The sequence below is a fragment of the Frieseomelitta varia genome, unplaced genomic scaffold, assembly GCF_011392965.1.
Source record: "Frieseomelitta varia isolate USP_RPSP 00005682 unplaced genomic scaffold, Fvar_1.2 scaffold_500, whole genome shotgun sequence".
In the NCBI taxonomy this organism is placed as follows: Eukaryota; Metazoa; Arthropoda; class Insecta; order Hymenoptera; family Apidae; genus Frieseomelitta; species Frieseomelitta varia.
This window is the reverse complement of record NW_025110258.1, coordinates 269,398-293,778: the sequence shown is the minus strand read 5'-3', so window position 1 is coordinate 293,778 and position 24,381 is coordinate 269,398. Positions and strand designations below refer to the sequence as shown.

The window sequence follows — 24,381 nt, the reverse complement described above, 5'->3', positions numbered from 1 at the left end:
AATACCCCGAGCGAAGTACAGAGACACGGTTGAAGATAAAGCGTATCAGAGAGCAGTCGATTAATCTGGAACGTCTCCGTTTAATTAGATAAAATAGAATTATAGAGGTGGCTCGTCCACGGTGACAAGGGAACGTTTGTACGAATAAAACGGGGAAAGTGGGGATAGCGGCCGCGGATAGGTGTCGAGCTTCTACCATTCTCCGCGAGAGAATCTAGAATCTTAACGGCAGATAAAGGCGCGGTAAAATTTACAGATGGAGCAAACAACGTTTCAAAGGCCGGGGCTATCTGCAGGGCAGCTGAGGAAGGTGTACCTGAAAAGATACTATCCAGGATGTAAACGTTGATTCAGGGCTCGAACGAGCTCGTTCAACGATGTGGCTTAAGCAGGGCGCGAGTTTAAATACGGCAGCGGAGTTCGCGACAGCTTTACCGCTCGCTGTAAAACAAATCCTAATCTCTTGACGTTGCTACCGTGCCACTATCTGCTCCACTTGTTTGCACTGCCAGGCGAGACGACGGCGCGTATAGGCACCGCGCGTGAACTCGCCAGATTTCCCAGCGACTTTTTGATAAAAAAAAAAAANAAAAAAAAAAAAAAAAAAAAAAAAAAAAAAGAAAAAAAAACGATTCAGCGCGCGAGCTTCGTGCGATGTTTAATCTCCGCGGATGAGTGTGGAAGGCGAGGTGGGCCGGCGAAACGATGAAAGGAATCGAAAAAAAGGCTGGCAAACAGTCTCGAGCCAGGTATCAAGTGGGCGAACACTTTCCGAAAGTTATCTCGCACGTACGGAATTCGTCATTCTCTGTTCGTCTGCCCACCAGTTCAGCTGATGATTGGTATGCTGTCTCGGTATCGAGACGATTCCCTCCTCCGAATTTAGACGAAAGTTTTACTTGGAATTGATAGTGTAGTTCGATTGGTTTGGTGAAATCGACGACTAAAATTTTCATCAAAGACATTAAAGTAAAAGAAACAGGAAATCTTTATAATACAATGGGGCACACAAGCTTTTATTTATATATTTTACAAAGAATCAGTCGAGTCTCTAAAAATATGTATATACTGTTTTATGTCTATAAAATATTTAAACAAAAATTATCAATTGGTCGTTTTGACCATTCTTTTCAACACGTTTACAACGGTGTATTTAAATGACTCTTCGTCACCTTTATCATACTCTTCTGTTAAAATTTTTATACAGTTCTAGCGTAACGTCGTATATCAACAAACCTCGACGTTCAGCATCGGCGAATAGTCTCGCTTAGTTATCGAAATAGTCGCAAGATCAGGCTACCGATAGTCGAGCGAACAAGAAAATCATTTCGAGGCAAAGAAACTTTCGCAAACAGCTCGAAAGGGTCGATCGTCCTTTGGGAGAATATATCGAGGTTTAGACGAGGTGGGACCGACAAAGAGCGGCGGTCCGCGCGCAGAGAGAGCGTCCTCGAGGCTAGTTGCATCGGACGGACTCATGCAGATGAGCATAAGCGAGGCCTGGAACAGCTTCGTGCACGGGCTCGAACAGGAGAATGGGAGGGGCCATTCTCTTGTTCGAAGTTCCCTTCCACGTTGCATCGGCTACCAAGATGTTTATGTAGATGAGCGAACCTGGTTGCCGAGAGCCGTCCTCGTCGTCGACGACGAGACGTGGATTCTGGGCGCGAATCGGCGAACCGACGCAGGGGGAAAAAAAAAAGAAAGAAAAGAAAAAGAAAAAAAGAAAGAAAAGAGAAGAGAAATGGAAACGCACAGGGCCAGTTTCGCATAAATATCGAAAGGGCCGAGAAACGAAATGTCGGCGAACGGAGGGTAGAAGATTAAATCCGGGCGGAAATTAACGTTCAATTCCTGCGGACGTTCTTCTGAACGCGAATAATTTCGTAAATCGACGAAATCGGCTAAAAAAGTCGAAGTGTCGCTGGCTTGCAGTTTCGCTCGCGAAATTAGGTGGACAACGTTATCGTATTTTCTTTTTCGCCGCGATAAAAAGACCATAGAAATTATATTCTGTTTACAACTTTGGTTTCCTCCTGTTCCGTGGGTCTCATGGCATCTTCGTTTCGTTAGGGTCGTTCGAGACATTCGTTTTTCGAATCGAAGCCTCTACGGCTGCTGAAACGGCCATAACACGACTATCGGTATACTGGACCAGGCATTGTAGAATTCTTTTGAATTATTCGGCGAGGCTTAATTATCTCTCGGAAACGAGTCGTTCGTAAATGGTATAGAAATGAGATCTTTTTTTGGAAATCGAGTGGTAATATCGTAACGTTTGATGCTCGACGTTAACGATTTAACACTCTTGTCTCGTGATATTTAGTGTACGAACGAAATACCTACGACTGAGAATCGTGAAATGAGTTCCAGAGAATCCTTCTCTCGGAACGGTGTTCCGTTCGGTGTCACTTATTTATTCATTTATACGGAATATACATTTATTAATAAGCATATCTTATTAATAAGATGCCGTTAGAAATATAATTATACGATGTGTATTAAATAATTAAAGCTACAGACTAACTTATCTGATTCACAATAATAGCAATTCCTCGAAAGTATTCGATGTAACGTATCTTTTATAACACATTCATCAAGTGGCTATTCGAACCCAATCAGAAACATGATTATTTTCCAAACTTGAAACCGGCGAGTTTCACGCATTTTGCTTTCGCAACTATAAATACGAAATGAATGTTCCGCTTTTAACAAAATTAATGCTCAGCTTTATCAAGATAGAAACATGTGAAAACAGGTATTTCACGCGTATATTTGTTTCAATTCTATTAGAAATCAGTACGATATTCTTTCAGGCGTTTCTATTCCTTCGTTACAGCTGCATACGTAAAGTACAAAAATGGTTATGGAAATAATCACGCTCTTAATTTCATTACCGCTCAAATCAAATTAGTAATACTAATTCATCCATCGAGTAAGACCAGGAAGTGGATAAAGATTGTTGCGCACGTTAGTGGAAAGGACCACCGGACGATCGGTGTGCTCGGCGTCATGCCTTACACTCGTCGACCGACCGGTTAAGTGATTCGGCTAATTGCGTCGTCCCGGTGACTCGATCCCTCGCCCTTAATCACCCTAATCGCCGTCCGCTAATTATTCGCGGCGCGATTAAAAAGGCCAGCGTGGCCTGCAGGCTGCACGTAGGTCCAACGTCGCGATTTTCTGCTCGAACCTCAAACTCCGGGCAACCAGATTCCTTCGTTTTTCTATCCGATCGTTCCTTCTTTCAAATTTAACGGGAATTTGTCGATTACTCCGAGACGTAGATTACTCACTGTACTCGCTCGAGTCAGCTGAGCTTCGATATTTCAAAATTCCAGCTTGAACTTTCTATCAAATAATCGAACTTGTTGCAACGGGAGACTTTATTAGTTTTTGTTAAAAAATGACGATATTACTCGACGCGATTCGATTCCTTCGAACTCTTTTGTTACTCCGAGGCTCTTTCCACCGTCGATCTCTTCATCGTCTTTTCTCGAAATGAATTATCACGCGAGATAAAGAAGCGTCAACGGTTCCAATTGTTCAATTTAAATTGCGCAGCGCTCGTATTTCCACCGCGGAAAGATGGATGAACTAATTGCAGGATTTTTGTTTCTTCGCGGGGATATACGGAGGGAGCAAGCAATTAGGAACAATAACGAGTGCCGTTGTTTCGTGCACGAGCTGTACGCAACCCTATAAATCTTGGTACGAGGCGTGTCTTATTTTTAATCGGCTCTCACTTGATTTGTTCGTGGCGAACGTAACCTCTATGTTAGCCGATGGTTCGTGACCGATAGCTCTTGCTCCCTGAGAATTTTCGCGTGTCAATCGCATTAATCGTAAACAAACGGAATAACAATCCGCCTCGTTTCTCCATCAACCAGTCGCGATCGACTTTCGTTTCTTTCAGCATGACGGACGAAAGCCGAGAAGGAAGCGACGAACAGCTGAAACATTCCTCAGCCGAGCAACGAAGAAATTGAATTGCGAATTGTCCAATTTACGCTCATGAATTACAGATAGATCGGATTGAATTCGCTTAATTTCATTCGCGCGCGATAGCGATCGGCGGTGAAATCATCATCACACACACGCTTGCACGTTTTATTTTACAACATCGGCAACAGCAAAATCTCAAACTCTCGGCCGACCGGTAACCATCGTATCGGAAAGCAGCGAGCAGCGATCGCTGTTACGCGAAACGTTCCGTCGATATTATTCAATTCATTTTTATCTCAGGATCTAGCCGAACAACTTTGCTAATTCGATGCGTGCTCGTCGATTTGGGGGAAGGTTCGTACGATCAAGCCCGCGACACGATGATCCTTGAACGACGAGGCTGGATCCTTTCGGTGAAAATCGCAAAATCCCGCGAGAGGTCTCTCCCCCTCCCCCCCCCCCCCCCCCCCCCCCCCCCCCCCCCCCATCCTGAGGAAGAGGTGGAGGACATTTGAAAAACAAAAATCTTGACGGGCGAGTGTCAACGGGACGATAGCCTTCGTCGTAGGCGCGAACGCAGGACGCGATTAGCATTTTCCATTTGCATATTGACGGGATTTCGAAAAGTTATGAATATTTTACGAGCCCCGTGTTGCCGCGAAACGGGCCGCGACGTCGACGACAGTGTAAACGACGCGCGTGCACACTCGTTGGTCCATTGATAACGTTATCGCGCCATCGCCAGATGAGTTCAACGAGACGAGGATACGTCAGAACGATCGGTGCGATGACACGGGAGCCGAGGACGTTGAGAGTCAACTACTTTACGTCGAGTACCAATCGTTGGATCCGTCTCTGCGTATCGTTGGTAGATGAAGATTGCGAATGCTGATCACGGTGGTACTGTGACGGACGTACGATAAGGTCGAATTCTGATCGACGAATCGGTGACCTTAGGACAGCTCGAGGTGATAAGGGTGCCCAGAGGTATCGGCCGAGTGTGGATAGTTACGCTCTTGGTCGAGAGGTGGCAGCGCCTGGTCTTTTCCACTCCGGATCGAGGGAAATTTTTTGGACTTTCAATGGAATAATTCGGTATTTCGAGGCTTCGCGGTTAACAATATCTTAATTTTAGAACAACATTCTTGGATATTGTAAATTGTAGGAGAAAAAGAAACCAGAAGCCGTTTGGCCTTTTGATCAAGTAGTAATTTCATTTCGAAAGTTGTGTGATATATTGAGATTTACGTTGGCGATAAAATATTTGAATACGGATATTTTTGTCAGGATTCTGTAATATTATACAATATTGTAACTAAGGAGAATATATCGTATAGATACAATTAACAATGAGACATCACCGATGTAAAAATGTGTGTATTTATTTTTTTAACTATCATGTCGCAAAAGAATAGAAATTTGAAACAAACATCGATGTTTTTAAGAAATTCATATAACGTTCTAACGTGTAAATTAACGATGTTGCTCTAGCTACGTATGCAAATGTGGGCATTGCAAATTATTTGATTTTCGCTTTATTATAAAATCGACAGCCGTTTTATTACAAAAATTGTATAATACTTTAAGATCGATGATACAAGGTTTAGCAAATATTGCATTCCAGGAATTAATTAAAATTTCTTTGCTTCTTAATTAAACGTCAATTAAACGAAAAAAAAATTATGAAATAATTGTGCAATATTTTAAGATACAATCAGAAAAAAAATATTGTATGCGGACACGTTAGAATTTCCTGATTATTACATTCGAGCGAATGGAAACTCGAACTGACACGTAAACAACGATAAGATATTGTATTATACGATATCGTTCTTTATACGTAACAAGAAGATTATAAATTATTCGATATTCTATTGAACACCGATTTTATTGCTGTAATTATATAATATTTTATAAGATACAATTAGCGGTGAAATGTTTAAATAGGCACTTACTTGTAAAATACATTCTAGTAACTACATTAATTAAAATTTCATTGCCTTTAATTTAATGTAGATATTGTTATTGCAAAAATATCTAAAATAGAATACTAGGAGAGTTGCACGATTTAGCAGATGAAATCGACAAGTTCTTTAGCAATTTATAAAACTACGAATTTGCAAAATATCCATAGTCCAATTATTAATTTCTATTGCTTCCAAAATTCTCTTATTTTTAAAAGTTACATTTTACATCTTTTTCCCGTTATTACGAGTCCATCCCTGAAATTCACTGCCCCGCTATCTGCAATATTCGTGTGACACGGCTACACGGTTTCCATGGAACCAGCTCGTCGAGTCGGACCATATAAAATTCTGATTTCGTCGCGGCGGAATTCCAACAATTCGGAATTGACATTGAACCGCTTGCAGGGATTCCGCTTCCGGTACATAAGTTACGCGACGGTGGCGACCGTGACTGCCACCAATCAATGTCCCGATTATCGATAGTTTCGGAATTTCATTATCACCGGGCGTAAAACCGGGCCGTTATTTAGAAAACTTTTGAACGATTGCTGGCAAATAATGTCGGGGCAAAACGGTGGGTATATTTATGCGAACGACGTTGTAAGATAGGCTTGTGAGTTTGACTCGAATCGAATAAGCTTCAACATCCTCAGCTAACATTTAAAATGGAATAGGTATCTATTATAATTTTTGGTAGATTGGCTTCCATTTATTTACATCTGCTCGTAAAAAATTGTGAAAACCTACTATCCTACAATTCGAACGGAGCATCATTGGTCTTCAACAGCGAAGGAATATAAAAATTTAGGCGCAGCGAAGTGATTCTCTTGTTAGCAAGGATAAACAATAAAATAAAGCGACGTACGTACGCTGCAAATTACAATTGAAATCTTTTGGCGAACGGGAATCACATTCGCGTAGGAAACTACGACCGTGGTGTTATCAATGTACACGATATATTTCTCCGTTTATTGCCACTAACAACCGGTTCACCGGTCTGTTTTGAAATGCAGATAGCTGAAAAAATTGTCGATAACCAAAGTTGACGAATTACAAGGCAAATTACTTGACTCGAATATTCCACTTGACACGAATAACCCTATCGTAGCCTAATAATTAATGGAAACTTGGTCGGTGGCCGATGTAAATCGAGCACGCGGTTTTAGCGACAACGATTCATCATGTCGGGCCCACCGAATTCAGCCGGTCGACGTACCGGTCCATTGGTTCGAATCGTCACGAAGAAGGAGAGAAACAACGATTTAATAAGACGTTATTCGCGCGCGACTCGTCGAGAACAGGCTTTTCAATTGGCAGCCTATGAAAACGGCCGGGTGATCGATGGCGTTGCCGATGTTTTCGCGCGCGACACGAAAAGAAATTCGCGAGACACGCCGGTTAACGGTACCTTCCTGAATTAACAGACAACCCGAACGAATTCGAATCTAGCCGCGACGTCGAGGAGGATGTCGCTTCAAAACAAACGATTTATCTTATCCACTGGCTGAGCTCGGGTTTTTTTTCGGCCGGTCAGAAAATCGGCGTCACCTCGACACGTGTCGTCGAGAGAAAGATCTGGAACGCGTGGGAAAGAAGTCGTGGATGGCTGGTTCAGGTCAAAGAAACCAAAGCAGCAACCGCGAATGAACCGTGAGCTGCTAGACCTTCTGGCAGATTCAAACTAACGAGAGTCGGACTTGGAAACGTAGATCGGGTCCTCGAACTTTGACTTTTTCCAACGAGAGTGAACCGGTAACGCGTTATATAACCTGTGTCGTTATAGGCTACCGTTCGAAGAGCGTAGTCAATGGCTACAGTGTCCAGTGATAAATTTTCAAAAGCTTGGGAATGCTTCGATTCTTCGCGTTCCTCGGAAATGCCCACCAATAAGATGACGCCGTCCAGATAGAGGGATTTACCGGTCGGAGCAGCGCGGAGCTCGTCATATTCCCCTCGATTAACCGCGATAACGTCGCGCAACGAGAAGGAACGCGCGCGCGTAACCAGAAACTCGTAACTGCGTAAAAGTCAGCGGCGTGAGCGTGCGGTCGGTCCAGAGCCTGGCAAACTCGTTTCCCCGAAAATAATTCCCCGGGAACGCGGCTGTGTCCCCGCGGTGGTGTGTTCGTAACCCGTCCCGAAGCTCTCGGGACAGTCGGTCGATTCTCATCGAGGAATTCCTCAGGTAGAAGAGAGACAGGTCACGCGGTGAGCACGAGTTGCATCCAGGCTGCATCGGGGCTCCTTTTTTCTCTTCTGGGGCGGAGCACTGTCCATCTACCTGCCCGCGACCGGGGCACAAACGCGCATTCTAATAATAATCTATGGGAGCCTGCTCAAATGCACGCTCCGAAAGGAGAAGAGAGGCGAGGGCAACCAGACACACACACACACACACACACACACACACAGAGGATCAGAAGGGAGCAAGAAAGGGAGATCAGAGGTTAGAGGAGGATCGGCGCGAGAAGACGATACAGCGCGAGGGCACGGTCAGGTGAAGGTGGCTGTGGGGAGAGGGAGAGAGGTATTAGAGGGGCTTAGCTTCGTAGAGCCTATTATGAACGCAGCGGGTGTGGGTGGACACGGATTGCGGTGGATGCGACGGAACCCAGGTCCGTCCAGGGGAACCGAGAATGGATTCAGGCATTTTTCTCCCGATTTCGTCGCTGCTCTTCTCACCGCTGAAAGCCGGCTGTCGATATTTAATGCGATAATGTCCCATAGCGTGTGATCAAACGTCCTCGTTGACTGACTGTGTCGGCCGACCGACAGACCGACCGACCGACCGACCGACCGACCGACCGACCGACTGACTGACTGACTGACTGACTGACTGACTGACTGACTGACTGACTGACTGACTGATTGATGTCCCGGACTCGTGCTCACTGCCGCCGACATGGCCGACTTGTCTTCGAGAAACCCTCCCTTGGGCTTCCGGGACGTGCGGCAGCACTCTTCTCTCTCGCGCTGTTCACCGCCGTGTTTTTCTGCGCCAACCTCTCCGTTCTTCCGCTCTTCCGCTCTTCCCGTGGCCCGCGTCTCCTTTCCTCTCCTCTTCTTGACGCGGTCGTGTTTCTTTCGTCGTACATCCGACGGTTTAACAATTTTATTACCGTTGCGATTAGATTTCGACCTGTTTTTGCGGGGCGACGGAGCCCGAGGATAGGGTAACGGGGTCTTATTGTTTCTTTTTGTCGCTTTGTCTCGTCGAATTTACGAGCCAACGATAGGGCGTTTCTTTTTGGTCCTCCGTTGGCTCGAACCGCGCAACGAAACAGCATCGATCTTTCGATCAACGATCGCTTTATTCGCAATTAATTTTTCATTAATTGTTCGCTATTCACGCGTCGTATCGTATCGCGCTACTGTTCAAAGTTCTTCGTTCTATCGATGGATTCGAATGGATCCATACGAGGGCAAATAGACACGAGGAGTTCCAGAGGGGGGAGTGAAAAGAGATTTCTCGCCGAAATCTCTAACGAAAGATGGCGGTAGTAGTTCATCTTCCGGGATACTGTCGAGATGTTTTTACTGGCGGCGGTGGGCCGATGGCTGCAACGAAAGGGCTGCGTCGCGCGAGATGTGTGCGAGGGTTTTAAAGAAGAATGGTTTCCCGCGGCGCATCACTCTTCCCCGCCAGTTAAGGTTCCGGGCCTCTCCTCGTCGTTTTATCGGCTGTGTTTACACCGGGACTTTGGACGGATCTTTTTCGGGAAGAGAACTTCCGCGACGTGTCGGTGTCCAAGAAGAACGATCGTCCTACCGCGGCAGATAACTCACTTGTCCGACCGCGTCAAAACAAAGGATCGTGTCACAGGGGTCCACCGGCAAAAAACTCCGTTTTCAGCGGCTCCCTCAACCTCGTGCGTGCGTCAGAACCGAGCGGGATTTCGCGCAAATCACCGTATCCCAAATTCGGTTACCTTCCATCCCCCGAGGAGGCTCGAAGACACTCTTATGGAGCGGTCTTCTCACCGTGTCCTAAATTTCCTACGTGAAACTGCACCCAATTTTTTTTCTTGCAGTCGCTGATCGACTCTTAAATTTATCGCCAGTTTGTTCGATGCTACTCTCGTACATGTTCGTTTCGTCGAGTTAACCATTGGTTCGCTTGTAAATTTTATTACGAAAGAACGTAAGCGATTAATGTTCAGTAAGTTTCCCCCCGATAAGTTCATTCGTCGTGAGAACGTGATTATAACGAAGTTGATCAATGTACGTACGGTCCCCTTCAATTTTGTTGTGCAAACGACAAACTTGATATTTATTCTTCAAGAGACACGACCAACAGCGAACTCAAAAGTTTAAGTCTTCTAAGAACTTGTCGAGTCGTTTGGAAAATATTCGCGACTCGATGAAATTAACCAAAGTTAACTAAATTATTCGAAAGTCAGATTACTCCAAATCAGATACCGAACTAAAGTCGTCCAGAGTTTGTGTCAAAACTCACACAGTCGCGTCAGAGTTATACTTTAGTTCCAGGCATGCCACTTTAAAAGTGTATTACGTATCAAATTTAGAACATCCACAGAGGCTATAGCCGCTGTGCAATGTTTATCGTTCTGCTGGTGAAAGCGATGTTATCCCGTTGTGTCATCGGACTGGAAAGGTATCCCGGGTTCTCCGGGTCGCGAAGTAACCACGGCACTTGTGCCGCCATAACTCACCCTCGCGTAATTACAGGGTGTCTATCGCACTCCTCCCCCTTTTCTGCTGGCAGCCTCCCTCTCTCTCTCTCTCTCTCTCTCTGTCTTCCTCCCTTTCTCGCTCTCTTTCTTTCCATTTCGCTTGGTTTCACGTTCGCCAATGGTTGGTGAAGCGTGGCTTCGAGGCCGTTTACCCGATGCAGGTATAGGGCGCGTGTCACCTGTTCCAAAGACATCTCGTAAATAACATGAAATAACGTCTTATGTCGGCGACGTCGATCCTCATTGCGAACATGGCTGTTTGCAAACACGTTCGACGTTAGTTTGCCTCTCGATCGACTAGCTTGCAATGACAACCGATCGACCGAATTTACAATATATACATTTCCCGGACGATACCACGTTTTAATCCGTGCGTTCGAAAGATGTCGACGGAAAGAAGAAACAAGAGAAGAGCGACACGTGAATATTACGCTGCCATAATCCGATCTGATAAGACGTTAGCGGTTCGGCCAAGTATCGGCTATTCCACGACTGATTCTCGTCTCACGTAGTGACGGACAAAGTGCAAGTTTCGTGAAACGAAAATGCTCGCATATACAATCCACGACGCGCGTGACACATGCTGTGACATTCTGCTCTCTACCCTTAGATTCGTCGGATTCGTCGGAATTACCAATCGTGGGCACTCTCGCGTCCGATTTCCCCTCGCTTAGCGCTTGCGAAGAATTCCAGGCGAGCGGGTTTTCTCTCGCCCCGGTGTCAACGTGCCGGTTACAAGCGACAGCAGCGCGTGTACTCTTTTCACAGTAATTTACGCGATTAATAACGAGACGTTGTCGCGCATCGGATGCGTCGAATAAATTTCAACGACGAGCGTAGTTCGAGCAGAAGTGATAAATAGGCCCTGGCGAATGCGTCGTTCAGCGAAAACCGTTGGCCGAGCACGCGTTGACAAGTCGATCCGCGAGTCCGTGAGGATAGAATCGGCGCGAGCGTTGCGCGACAATTGAGTCGTTATTGTTATTGATTTCTCAATGGATAATTAATAACAGCGGCGGAGGTAGAGGCGGGCAGGTTCGGGCGCCGATTGAAACATTGTTAAGTCTCACCTACGCGCGGATCCTCCGATCTCTCCGACGTCGAACGACAGTGTCAGATCGATGGATCTGTAAATGCCGCGTCGGATTGTCTAGGAGAGGATCGGTCTGGTCTCAATAACCATGGAAGCGTACCAGTCAGGATGAGTCCGCGCTTTCAAGACGCTCGAGCCGTGCGTTAAGTGGTTGTCGAACCGGGGATCGAACATTTCCAAATAAAAGGGGCAGCATAGATCCATCCGAGGATGGCTGCTCCTTGTTCGATCGTCATCTCGTATCGCAGCCACGCTCTGACGTCGCGATTCTTTACAGCCGATATGCATACGTCGTTTGTCTCAATTATTCGTTCCTCTTTCTCTCTTCGCTGATCGATCTTACTATCTTTGTTCTTTATTTATCGTATTGTACACGATTCGTTCGTAGAATCTAGAAAAAGTGATTTTCGTAGGGGTCAATCGTCTTCTCAATCACCTTGGTTTCAATGTTTCACACTCGATAGAACTTCTTTTTTTTTTTTACGAATTACATTTCGTTGGTCTACGATGTGACGAGTGATCGGTTCATTGATACGAAACGAAATGGGAAAACTGGCTAGCGTTAATAATAAAAATCGAGAGGAAGATACGATCGGCAAAGTGTTTCTCCATCGATGTTTAACGAAGATTGAAGTATCCAGTGATTGGTTGAGAGAGACAGGTTTAGTCTTAAGCCAAATTAGCCGCGTTAGTTCACCTTGTGATTGAAGATGGAAAGAAGGAAAATCACAGGTGATGGAAACGGTTTCGTATGATGGAAACGGGCGCAAGAATCCGTCCGTCTAGTTACGAGGAAAAGAGCACAATTGCGTTTATTATTCTCCGTCACCCCGTAGGCGCGTAGAATTTCTATGCATTTGCAAGTGACGACAGGGAGATGCAACGGGGGTTGGGATTTCTCGCATGTCATCGCCCGCCTGTGTTATGTATATGTATGGAGATGTGCACGGTGTCCTCCATTGTGAGGCGAACGCCATTCGATTTTCCACTCTGGAAAGAAACGTGCACGCCGGTTTCCCCGACCGAATTCATTTCAAGTTTGTCCGCGCGTCGCCCCGCCGATACTCGCGCCTTTAATCTTCCCGTAGCTTCGACGTTTAACATTCACGGCGGGATACTCCAGTTTCAAATTGGTATAACGTTTGCAACTTCGAGGTAGACACACCTCCGTTCGCCGGAACGAGAAAAAGAAGAAGAAGAAAGAGCAGAGAACTGACGTGAAGAGAATTCACGGTTTGCTTTTGAAACTTCAGAAAGCTATTTCCCTAAGATCGACTTTTATCGTTGCACGATATTTTTTTCTACGAAACTCGAAAAAAATTGACGGAACTTGTCTCCACCGGAGGTGCATTAAATTAGGAGCAATATCTTTTCGTCGAGTTCAAAGAGATATCGGGCAACGATACTGTTCCCAAGAATCAGAAGGATCGACGCGGGAATCTTCGCGATAAGTGGCAAGAGGCCGGGTATCAACGACACGAAATTTCAAAATTTGTTATTAAGTAGCCGGCGATATGACGTCCGCGGTCAGATAAGCCGTGGAAAATATATATTTCACGGGTGTGAAGCGGCGGCGACTGGTGGGCGAACAGACAAAGGGCCAGGTAATTCGGTCTTTTTAGAAAATGTATGGGGCCGACCTTACAACGAAATGCGTCTAACCAGTCCGTGTGCTCGACGGCCTCCACCAGTCGAGATAAGGTAGCCTACGAACCGGGCATTACCGTCACCAGAAACGAACGGAGTGACCGAAAGTGGCGTGGAACGACCGACAAAGATGGCGAGGAGAGGAGGATCCCTCGTCTCTCTTTTCGCCTTTCTTCTCCTTGGACTGCGAGATAGAGAGAGAGAAAAAGAGAGAGAGATAGAGAGAGAGAGAGAAAGAGAGAGAGAGCGGTGCAACCGCTGTGTGCTCGCTTTGACAGCGACCCAACAGACGTAATGAGAGTGCCGGCTTGCATACTGAACGATCCTCCGGCGTGCATCGAGATTCTGATCTCGCGATGTGTACAAACAATAACGTCGCCGCCGGATCGTTCGTCATTTTCTGTCGTAAATCAGGCTACGCGTGCCCCCGGTTGTAACGCTGACGAATGTCCCGTCGTCATAGGTGACTGACGTCATTTACCGAGCGCGAAAAAGGTAACGCTGAAACGTTACCGTGGAATATCGGTGAAGGAAGCGGACTTTCAGAATTCGAGTGGCATCCCCGAGGAGACCCGCATCCTACAGTGTTACAATGCAAATGGACCATCGTGCAACGAGCATACGCAAGAGAAACCACATTTTTACACTCGTTCGCTCCGTAAGAAATGAAGTCTTTTCGACTTGTTGGGTTGTTCCTCGCGCATGCATAAGTAAGAGATGAACGTTGCGCTCTGAAAGCGAAAGAAAAATCGGAAATTGTGCTAAAGTCGTTGAACGCGTGTCGAATACTTGAGTTGGCCGGCGAATTTCGCGAATCTGCGAAATTAATATCTCTTGGACGGACACTTGGACGCGCGGTGATTCAATGATCGAACGTGGTCAGTGGCTATCGTTCGGCAGGCAGTTGCTCGGACGATCCTCGATGCATCATCTCTCCGCCACTCTTCTCCCATTCTCTCCATTGCTACTCCACTCCCCTTGTAGTTAGAGAACTTTCGACCAAAAGTCTTTTCAAGTTAACGGAGGAAGAAAGAGAGAGAGAGAGAGAGAGAGAGAGAGAGAGAGCGCGCGGCAGAGGCTCTGGAAGTGAGAAAAAGAGACGGCGAATGAGAAAGAGAAGAGATGCTCGGACGGCGATACCCGGGTCGACCCCAACCCCTCCGGCTGGATCCCGTATGCAGCCGGCCTGCCAGTCATCTACGGGGGTTTAGTCACACTGGAATTTCGTTGGAGGATTTCTGCTGGCCCCCGTCCTTTGCTCCGATCGAGCCGCGTCTCTTGCTGCCGGTGCGAGCAACGCGCCTCGGAACGCAGCGAGCGACGAAATTCCTTGTCCATCCGGCGCTCCGTGGAATTCGCCGAGTTCCATACGGCCACGTTCGGCCTCCTCCGAGTCGTCGATCCTGGTATTCGGGACTCGTTAGACCGAACTATTCCGTTTTGATGCGCATCGCCTAGGCTGCCTAGGCGAGCCGGATCCGACCGAGGAGAAAATGAAACGAGGGTTGCGACACGCCTGTGTCGCCTCGATGTTTGATTTTACCCTTCGGTATTCGAGGCTCCGAGGCTGGCGATTGTATTTCTCCGGTATTTCACGCTCTCCCTTCGATTTCTCTTAGAACGTTGCTCGATTGGTCGATTTTATTCCGTTTCATCGCGTCTGAGTAAATTAAAAAGGCTTGTTACGGAATGAATTTTCTGTAGGTTCTCTATCGTAAAAATACGAATTTGCGTAAATATCCATGGCCGTTAATTGTACTCTATATTTATCCGTCGTTTCGATGCATTTGCGCATTATAAGGAAGAGGAAGATACGTACGCGAATGTTTGACGTGCTAGATTGAATTTGAATAGGTGTTTCTAAAATAGACGCGTATATTGAATATCCAATTTTATATTTGACAAGCCATCAGTCTTTGAAAGCTCTTCCAATGCGCCAAATTTATTACCATTACTAATATTGTACGTGCGTCTATGTTGGGAAATATACGGGGGGGGGGGGGGGGGGAAAAAAGAATACGCGCGCTTGACTTCAACATCAATTCACTTCGGCATTGCAACAAAATACCCTGAATTGAAGATCGTTTGACACTAACGTGCCTGTCAGGCGTGCCAGCAATGAGTAACTCCACCTCTGCTATAATTTTCATCCGAACGTGATCGACGTACCAATTATCCATGCACGATGGAATTTTCTACGAAACGTCATTTAAATCGATACGTACCCACGAGGGGCACTTGGTATCTTCATCCTCTTCATCCGCGTCTCATTTCCCGTAGACGAAACGAGTGCAAAGCGGAGACTACCCTTTTTCAAGTTTAATACCAGCCACGACGTGTTGCAGAACAGTGCAAAGAACACGAAGTAACTCGCGTCCAATTCGGATACGCAAGCTGCTCGTCACTTACTTTACCTACTTTGGACATATTTGCGAAAATAATATCTGCAATCTCAACGCTCGACGAGAACGGCCCTTTTCGTCCGGGTAATTTAAATATCTGCGGAGAAATCGAGACGCACGGATCATAGCGGCCGGTGGTCTGTAAAAATCGCGGACGTAACGGGGGAACAATTAGCTGTCCGTTGATAAGGAAACATTGCGGCGATTATTGGCTGGAGCGCGAAGGCGGAACGTGAAACGAGACCGTGGCCGTTTTGTACGCTCGTTACCGACAGTCTCCGAGACCCTCCTCGAGTGCTCGCGTATTTTTTACGGGCGGCGCGGTCTCGTTTTAGCCGCTCGCCGCAATTACCGGTCTATCGAGGGAATTTCAGTATCGCGGAGGAGCGTTTAATGACGAGATCAGATTCCCTTTGGCTTCATTCGCCATGGTAATTTATGCCGCGAGGGGGCCCCGGCCCTCTCGCGCGACTCCTCGCCAAGACGCCCACGTTTAACTTCGTTGCCTGTCTATCACTATTATCGCTAACGCAACGACCGTGAGAGGTACATTCGGATAGATTCCGTGGATAGCGAAGCGAGGTGACTTGTAATTATTTCGCTGTTCAACGTCGACCTCGTTTGTCCGTGCAGTTCCCTCGATTTCACGGGAATCGTCACTATTGAAAAAAGAAACCGCGAAACGCGAGGCGTAAAGCTTGTAGAAATATGAAATAAAATTATAAATGGTGTAACGAGGTGATTTTATCGGTGAGGTTTCATCGTCATCCTCGCTAGATTCACATAGAGTTTGAAGTGAGAGTATTTTAAACTCGCACTAACATAGTTGTGAAATTATCAACTGAAATCTATACTGCTTTCTGTATTAGAAGTACACGTATGATTTCTGATTTGTGACCATGTCGCGATTTAAGACATGTAACACGTAGTAAATATTTTCACACATAGTGAATATTTTCCATTTTCACGTATTATATTAAAGATATAGATGATTATAATAAATAGATACATAATCATAATTATTCCAAAAATACCTTCACTATAACCACGTAACGATGGTACAATTTTTATAATTCCAATTTTATTAAATCCCACACATTTCATTAACCTATAGTATAGCGCACAAATTAATTAATCAAGTCCACCCAATGTCTTTCATCAACATCGTTCTCACGCGAGTTTTTGAAACACACTCGAACAACATAACTCGTTACTTCGTAACCTATCCGTCTGCAGTGGTCAAGTATCGAGCGTTTCGTTCAATTACTTACCCTCCGATTTGGCAAGAGACCGACGATTTCAGATCGGCAGATAAAAGATAGTTTCAGGGTTGTGGAAGGTTTCGACTCGCGCGATAGAGGCACGGCACGGTTTGCAAGGGCGCCGGCTTAATGGGGCGCGGATACGCGTTCCTAGGGGTGTCGCATTCACGTCGAGTGATCGATCACTGGGTTATCCGGTCTTAGTCCTGTTATAACACGCCACCCCGTATAACGCCTCGAAGCTCCAGCACGGGGATCACGCGTGCGGGATGATAAATTCGTGAAAGGCGTCAGTCACGCTGCGCACCGAGTCACCGAGTGTTTACCATGAATAAAATTTGTATCGCGATGCAAGGCGGAAGGGTGGGGAGGGGGGGGGGGGGGCGTTCGCCGTGACTTCGCTCGCCGCGCATCTACATAAGAAACGTGCGAAACGACGTACGCAGAGGGGAAGTGTCTGGCCCCGAATCGTGTGTGTGTGTGTGTGTGCATGCCGGAGATTACCCGTTGGTCCTTTAATGCGATTGCCAACGATTGAACGTGGAACCTACTTCGGGATCGTGTACGTGTCCTGATTGTGGTCCGGGGGAAAGATCTCTAATTGCTTGACCGGGAATAATCGGCTATACGAGATTAAAAACCGCCGTTTCGCGAGGTTGTTGCTTCAACGTCACGCAGCTTGATGATCAAATTTTTGTCGCTATAAGTAACCTTTACCGAGATTTGTTTTTCTAACGTCGTCGAGAAAGTATTGGAAGGCTTGTAAAAATTTGTTATAAGTCGCATCTATTATACTTTAGTATGCTTTTTTTTTTTTTAAATACTCACGTGATTATTTTTGTATTTGTCGAGAGTACGAAAAAAATGTTTCGGATCAAAGTTAGATATCGAGGAACGCATTATGGTGACAGCTGATTCTATATTTTTTATTGCATATTCTTGTAGCCAACATTCAGGCATTTTCTAAACGCCACAAAAATGTTACGTTTGCAGATTTTTTTCGTCATGTACAGAAGTAATCGCGCGAGTACACTTAAAACCGGACATACCGTACATGAAACGTTCCGTACATGAAATTTCATTTGCATTCCAACCATTACCGCGATTAGACGATAATAATTTTAAATAATGCCGCCTCGGTGTAAGATTGTTTCACGCACTAAAACGTCGAAGCGCGTGCTATTTTCCGCTTTAAAATTTCCCTGCAAGCGATCGCGCGTGGATTGTTATTACAAGAGCTAATGAAATTTCAAAGTTACACAACACGTGCAAAGTATGGACGTAAAAGTTCTCCGTAGTGAGGAACGCGTACTTTCACGAGCTACGCTACGAATTATTATTATACGAATGAATACGGAGCAAAGTGTCTGAATATAACTTGCGGATATGTTAAGCCGTGAGCTGTTGAGGCAAGACATAGGCAAAATAAAGGAATTTGATATCCTCTGTTGCACGTTAATTGAATTATTTCAAACGGACTTCTGCTTTGGATATCTCGATTGTAGGCGAGAAAGGATTAATATCGTTCGGCAGAAATAATACGGCGATACGGGATTGAATTTGAACGACCGGCGGTGTAACGAAGTTGCCTGAACCCGATGTTCCTTTCTTTTTTTTTCCACGTTGATTCACTTACCTCGACCAAGTGTCAGGGCAAACGATTACGCACAACGCAGAGTTATTTTTTTTTTTTTTGCTTGTTGATAACCGAGTCACGTGACTCGATGAATACAGCTAAGTGCACTAAGTCGTACTCTTTTTTTTTTACGTATATCACCTTGGTTAGCATACTTATCAGCCTGAATTATGCGCCGCTGTATCGCCACCAACTTGTGGCATGCGTTAGAAAAAAGGAAAGGAAAGGGAGGAAAAAAAAAAAATAAAAGAAAAGAAGCGTGCGACGCTTGAAATATCCTCTCTCGAGAAGAGAAGTGAAATCGCGATCGCGCGTAAAAACTGTTTCACGATAACGATAGAGAGAAAATCCAAGCAAAAAGGTACAAATAGCAACCTCCTTCTATAGTTAACTCTCTGTATAGCGGTTTAAACGTCGGGACCGATAATACCTACGGTTAATTCATAAGCTCGCCAGTCGTCACCGATACACGTCTACGTGGCTCGTCACGTAAGAGGAAACCCGATCCACTCGGTTACACGACCATTTACACGATCGTTACCCCGATGGAAAGGAAAAAAAAAAAGAGAAAAAAAAGGAAGAGCATCGTGAAAGTTCTAGCTGAACACGGCGAATCGACAAAAAACTAGAGGCTTCTTCTTGTCTCGGCCATGCTTCCCGAGAATCGTCTCTCTCGAGCGAACCACTGACAGAGTAAAAAGAAAAAAAAAAGAAAAAAAAAGAAGAAACACGAGAGAAGAAGAGAAAAAAGGGGTGAGCAGGGGTAGGGGGAGGAAACAAGGAATCTGCAGGATGTTCGCGAGCGAGAAAGGGGGAAAAAACTCGGTTGTTCAAAACCGAGCACGCATGAATGGTCAATGAACAGAGCGTGGTTGGAGGACGGAGCGGAGCAAAAGGGAGGCAAAAGTAAGCGACACGGTTTGCTCTGGTTCTTGCGCTCGAGGCTGCTTACGCCGAACCGTGGCGTGGCCCGTGTTTACTAACAGACCTTTTTTCTCACGGACTTCGCCGCGTTCCCGGATGGTGAGACGCTCGCGAACCCACGAAACCTTCCCTCGTGCTCGTTGGAAAACCATAAACACGATTACAAGCGGAGTCGAGTGTGCCTCGAGTGTGGCGTTTCTACTCTCTCACGAAAGAGAGGGAAACGGATGGCCGTTTAGGCTGTTGTGTTTAGGAAACAGAAGGAACGAAGAAGAGAGAGAGAGAGAGAGAGAGAGAGAGGATCAGGAATTCGGTAATTCGAGAGACATAATCGGATCGGTGTCGCGTTTCGCGAGTCTGACGAACCACGGCCGGGTCGAATCCTCCTCGTCTCGTTGCAACCGAGGATCAGCTGTTTTTATCCATCCTACTCTCGCGTGTTTTTTCGATGCTGTGCCTCCAGGAGGTTAGAAAATTGGAGGGACGACGACGACGACTCGCGTAGGTACCATTCCCATCGACCGGTTGCTAATTAAGTACCTAATTGGTGGGACGAGACAGGAAATCGGTATGGTCGTGGTTCGTTGATCGGGTCGACTCGCAAGATGCAAGTCGTGATCGTTCGTGGCGTTTAGAAAACCAATTTTTAAATTAATTTTCATTTATGTTCGTTGTAAATCTATTTATAAAGAATTTGTAGGTAAAAAATGTAGAACGTGGGAAACGTTCAAAAGTATATTTAATAAATTTTGTTATTATTATGTATCATAGATAGAAAAGACGTTTTCAATTTTTGAAAGTGGATGTTTGATATTTTGGCTGAGGTGATGTTGTCCCAATTTTATTATTTATAGCCAGAAGAAAAGGATTTTTAATCCCCGCAACTTAATTCAACATTCTGACTGTAGAAATTATTTATCGGTAAATAGTTGCAGTGTTCATTCTTTAACTGGAGTATATTTTAATTTCAAATGCCTCGACTTGTTCTTAATTTTTTTATTTTATTCTATTACGTCTTCCGTCTCGTTTGCACAAAAGGCACGTCATGCTTGCTCGCTGAAGTATTGCCACTAGTGTACGCATGATTAATTTATTCTTATTTATCAATGCCACTAATTGTTGTTAGCGCGCTAGTTAATCGTAGCATAATTACTCGTGCGATTTAGTTTAACATCAGCGCAACGTTTATTAAATATTAATCAGGTGAGATTTATTCACAATTCGATTCGGTACGATATTTATGTAAACGAGTGGATCTAGCGAGACAACGTAACGTCTTCTTCGAGTGGAAAATTTAAGTACTGAAAATATGAAGCATGAGTCTATTCTTTCGTCGGTGAAGATGAATTATAATAGAATCGTTGGTATGATTCCAATTCTCTTGAATCAAATGTTAGACGCTTGCGCTGGCTGCCAACGTCAGAAACCGCTGTTAGACGATCGGACGAGAAGAGTAGGAAATGTTAGCGTGGTACGGATAATTTTAATTCAGTTACAAGGTAATTGTTTCGTATCACAAAACTTTATCACTTCGAATGACACGTAAAGGCATGTAAAGATTGGGAGATGTTAGAATGAAACAAATAAATAATTTTAATTCAGATACGAGAAGATCGTTTACTGATATTCGAATGTAAAACTTTCATATTCCGAAAAAAGATGACACGCGTGCATTCGACTATAACGACCATTGGACAATAGAAGGAGAAGCTAAGAAGCAGGATGAACTTGGTCCAAAGGTCAATCGTCTAGCGTTGAAGGTCGTAATTCGCTTTCTTGCTCGAAAGCTCGAAATATCAAGAGGCGAAGTTTCGATTCACGATGGTTTCCCTCCAGCCGTTCAAAGTTCGTCTTATTCTTGCACAACCAATTTGGCCGCGTTCCTCGTCCGTCGCAAATACGTCGGAGAAACCAAAAGAAAGCCCGCGAAGAGGCTGGCTTTTCCCGTGTAGTCGAGTTTTGGCTCGTTGCCGGCGGATTGAGCGAGAATCGCTTCGGATCCGCGGTTTAACGCCGCCCGTACATATCCTCGAGCCCGTGAAAAACCAGCTGATAGTTTACAAGAGCCACCAGCCTCTGCACGATGGACGCGACGAATATCTGATTCCACGAACCCACTTACTTCGACAGAGATGAGAAATCATTTTGGTATTTTTGATCGTACGAACAAAGACTCGCGGTGTAACGAGATTTTCAATTTAATTCACTGACGGTGAAAATTTAATAGAACGAGACTTTGCAGACGTAAACTACGAAATTATGAAATATTTGAGAAAGAAAGAAAGATATAGTAAGAATTTAATGAAAGTGTAAGAATTTAATGAAAAAGTACACCGACTGTTTGCCATTAATTTACAATTTAGTTGGAAAAGGTAAGTTGACTCTGTCGATTCGCGCAAATTGATGGAACTGTCTCGTGGAATTTTCTCTTTTGCCAAAGTAGTCGATTCGCGGCTACTCGATGATTATTATAATATTTGCAACGTATACTCGACCCGGTCCAAGAAACGAAAAGTGCACAAACCGTGTTATTGACGAAGTACGAGCGATACGAGAAGTCAGCGGCTTAATTCCAAGCATCAGATATAGTCACGGCATTACTCGTTACTCGGTTAGGAACTTTCTCGAGGAACGGCTGGTATGTACCTGAATCGATCGATCGTTACGTAACCACGAACGAAACGAGCAACGCGCGCTCCATGGAAATAGAGTTATATTAAGATGGAAGGCGTTTCCGAACGGTACACCGGGTATAATACAGCAGCGAAGCGTTGATACAATGGATCTACGCGACCTAACCCGTCCACTGTCCCTGCGTAATTCTGGGAAACACCCCTACTGTCTCCTCTATTGTGCCGTCGGGCATAACAATGTCAATGTCTATACCGTTAAGCCGTCGACGAAACGTGTACGCGGTGTACCCCAATTATTCCACTTCCGCGAAACATTTTCGTACCCCCGTCTGCCAATGATCTTCGCCTTTAGGCCCGATTATAATCCCTTGATCCTTTAAGCTGACTTTTCATCGACCAACCACCATTCGAACGCGCACGTCGAGGACAATAGTCCCGAGGTGCGGTCTACAGAGTTGATCAATTACGTCTTCTTCTAATTTCCAACATTCACGCGCTGGACGAATTAATCGGCCAGGAGGCACACGAGACTAACAGGCTACAAATGTTGCGCAATCAATAATCTGAAAGCTGAATCGTTCGCTTCGACAGAGGAAAAGGATTTCGGTTTCAATTTTGCGGTGAATATTTGGTTTCAATTTTATCGAGAATTAATTCACTCGTGTCAAATTCACTGTCGAGGTTTCACCAACGGCGACGTTGCAACGCGCAATAAAAATACCGCGAAATTTTACGCAGAAAGGCGGAGACTATACTTTTATAAATTTCACCGTGAAACAATCTAACCAGGCACGTGTGTATTTTCGCCGGCGAATATTCGACGATCAAGATCTCATCCTTGGATATTGGACACGTTGTAGGTCGATTTTCGTCGGTCTTCCGGAGAATATAAGCCTGGGCTTTCGTGTTACGTAAGAATCGATCATCTTCGGGTATTACGCGGAGTTTAATGGCTCGTGGCTGTTTACCCCGCGAGGGGCCAAATCGCACGGGGGAGAATCCCTCGTTACTATCGACAAGCTCGGTTCCATCTCGCAGTGTGATTTATTGCGAAATAACAGGCTCGAAGTGTCCCGTGCCAGGTAAAGCCCCGACAATGTCCGGAACACCTACGAATTAACCGGATAAATGGTGTTTCGACCGACGAGAGATCGCAGTCGCTCTCTCGCAGTGATCGTGCGATTTTCATCGTCGTGCTGCGTGTGGCGGCGTCCAAGGTCCGTTCGTTATTCCCTCGCACTTTCGGCGTTCTAAAAGCCGCTGAAAATATCGCTCGCCTCGATGGCGCGTAGAACCGACCTTTCGAATTCAACGATTTTCCGATTCAGAGGAACAGCGTATCTTTCAACGTGCTTCAATTATTTTTAATCTATGCTAATGCGCGTAATCTATGTTAATTATCGGAATGCGTCTCGAGCAAACGTACTTTTTCGTTTCGTTCAAGTACGAGCTGAAATATGTACGAACTGTACATACGTCGCGCCGCGACCAAAGGAAACGTTTGGTGGCGTCCGCGGACGAAATTTAACAGCTGAAAATTTACAAAGCAAACGTTTCGTCGTGGCCGATAGGATTATTATACGGAGGATTTTATAATAATCGGCGTTCGCTAGGGCGTGCTCATAAAAAGAGCGTCGTATAAAGTATTGCTTGTTTATGCCGGCGGAGGCATTAAGATTACTTAACGCTGTTTTTGAAAGGCGGGACTTATAAATCGCGAGACGTGCACCCGGCTAAATGAATAGTCGCTCTCACTCCCGTGCATGAAACGTGTAATTATCCTATTTTCATCGAGAAACGTTTACTCGTTTAGATAATGAAGAATGCACGGTCTGATATTTCAGAATCAATTTAGTCATTCGATATTTATGGCACTTTCTTCCGCCCGTTTTCGTTCCTTTTGTTTTGCATGAATTCACGCCAACTTGAAAGGCGTATCCGCGCTCGGCCGAGACGCAGAAACGCACGTATCGCGTATATATGTACGTATTACGCGCGATAATTAATCGATCGCGAAACGATGAACAACGATGCACGGAGAAAAATGGTAGGTACAGAGAGGAAGCGAAAAGTGGCCAACAGCTTTCGGTTAAAACGATGGACCAGTTTTTCCGGCGAGCGTTGGTTTATTAATGCAACGGATGATCGTTCTTCGCTTCGTTAAAACGTAATCACGTT

At 45.3% G+C, this 24,381-nt stretch overlaps 1 protein-coding gene across 2 annotated transcripts in view; it reads left to right on the top strand.

Annotated features, from left to right (window-relative positions):
• Nucleotides 1–24,381, top strand: part of LOC122533166 (homeobox protein homothorax) — a 228,059-nt gene that overhangs the window by 21,813 nt on the left and 181,865 nt on the right. Inside the window, exon 1 of one of the 2 annotated variants that reach the window (XM_043662603.1) lies at nt 16,279–16,294. The exons of the other annotated variant lie outside the window; for it this stretch is intronic. The gene's annotated coding sequence lies outside the window, so the exon portion shown is untranslated. Of the gene's footprint in view, nt 1–16,278; nt 16,295–24,381 lie in introns of those variants that run through there. 2 annotated transcript variants of the gene reach the window in all.